A 2163-nucleotide genomic window follows, 5' to 3' on the forward strand; every position below is an offset into this window, starting at 1 on the left:
GCTGTATGCAGTGATGAGAGCAGAGGCTCTTTCTTTAAATCACATCACACACACACACACACACACACACACACACTGTATGAACACAATCTACAGTAAATCTGTGCTTCAGAACCTTCAACAAACGTCTGCAGACTCACAAAGACTGATGCACTTCATCCTGAAAACCTCCTGCAGCATCATCATCATCATCATCCTCATCTGAGTGGCGCTCGACTTCTGGATAAAAGCATCTGCTAAATGAATCAATATCTGCTGCATATGAACACGTCTCACCTGCTCTACAACAGACTCTCTCTCTGTCTCAGTCTTTCCATCAGACCTTCATTATGTCAAGCACTCTTAAAATCAGCCGTCTCATATTTACATCTCCAGAGAGAAAGAGACGGAGGAATACAGAGCATCTGTCTCGCTCACAGGAAGTCCATAGCAGGCTGTTGCCATGGGGACAGATGTCTGTCTGCTCTGACTGTGCCACAGCTCAAACTCTGTCTGTCTGTCTGTGACGCACACACTGGCCTGCAGAGGGGCCTTTGCACTTGTTTTTTTTTTTTACTGTTTTTTGTTAACTGTTTTCTAATCTATTGTATTATGCACGCATGTGTGAGTATATTTGGGTTTGCACTGCAAAATATTGTTAAGTAAATATTGTGATGTTCCTCATTTGCAAGTCACTCTGAATAAAATCGTTGCTAAAATGCATGAATGCAAATGAACGCACACACACCTGTAGTCTCTGCTCACCTGTGCTCGTCTTCAGTATCGTGATATAACCGTCAGTAAAGCACGTGCTCGTTGCTGTATATTCTGCATGTGCTGCGGCAGAGTTTAAAGTGCAGGAGGGAGAATCTAATGCCCTTCTGAACTCCAGTGAGACACAACTTCTGCAAACTCAACTCAACTCAACTCAACTCAAACTCACTTCCGGCGCGCGAGCGCGGAGCAGCGGCGCCTCCTGCAGGACACACGCGGAACAGCCGGAAACACGGACCATAAGAAGAGCTCAAACCTGCGCCCGTCTGTCTGTCTGTCTGTCTGTCTTTCTAACACTGCTCTCACTCAGAGCTGCTCGACTGTCCTCTGCAGTCCATTCACGTGCGCTTATATATCAGGGGAGCATATAAAGACGCCCGAGAATCAGTAGCATTCGGTTAAACACAGCAAAGAGTCAGAAATACCTGCATAGTGCAGTAAATGAATATTTATTTATGCATATGCATTAATGAGATGAATGCATGAATGAATCAGCAGCATGTGTTAATGCATGTGCCAAACTCTTCTTTATTATTTCTGCTCTGTTAATGTTTGATTTGTTGTATTCTTCCTTTCAGAGCTGACAAAAATGTTCTAAGAACGTTTTCCTAACATTACCATAAAGCTGTGAAAACGTTTCTTTTTCTGATTGTTCTCTGACAGTTCAAAACATCAGGTTTTTAAATAGTTTTAAGCTTTTTTAACATTAAGGGAACATTCCATTTTATAATTTTGCGAACGTTATGGGAATGTTACTTTTGAATGTTCTACGAACGTTCTGAAACAAGTAGCAACATTTAAAAATGTTTCATAAAATGTTTCATGAACAATGTATAAATCTTTTTGTTTTGTTTTTGTGCAGCACTTTTAAAAACTTGTTTGCGTTCTGCAAATGTTAAGGATACATTATGGAATGTCACTTCTGAATGATCGTTCTGAAACACGTAGTAACATTTAAAAATGTTAGACAAACATTTCAGAAATAAAACATTCCATGAATGATGTATAAATAACGTTTCTGTGCTAATGTTTTGAGAACATAATTAAAGACCTGATAACCCTGATTGAACGTTCTATTAACGTTCCCAGAAGAACGTTTGAGAAGCTTGCCAGAACGTTCCCTGTTAGCTGTTCTGGCATTTGTCACGGTGCGGTTTGTCACACCAGTGAAGCTCTGAATCAAACTGAATTCATCTGAAGGAGTGAGATTAGTTCATGCACACAGTGTCTCTCGCTCTCTCTCTCTGAATTCAATTCAATTCAATTCAATTCAATTAAGCTTTATTAGCATGACTGTGTAACACAATGTTGCCAAATCATTAACATATATATAACAACAACATAAATAATAATAAATAAAATCCATCTAAATAAATGAAAAGATAAAGTAAGTCAGTATGGAGTTAATCA

This window comes from Sinocyclocheilus anshuiensis, unplaced genomic scaffold (assembly GCF_001515605.1).
Source record: "Sinocyclocheilus anshuiensis isolate Anshui unplaced genomic scaffold, SAMN03320099.WGS_v1.1 scaffold704, whole genome shotgun sequence".
NCBI classification, from domain to species: Eukaryota; Metazoa; Chordata; class Actinopteri; order Cypriniformes; family Cyprinidae; genus Sinocyclocheilus; species Sinocyclocheilus anshuiensis.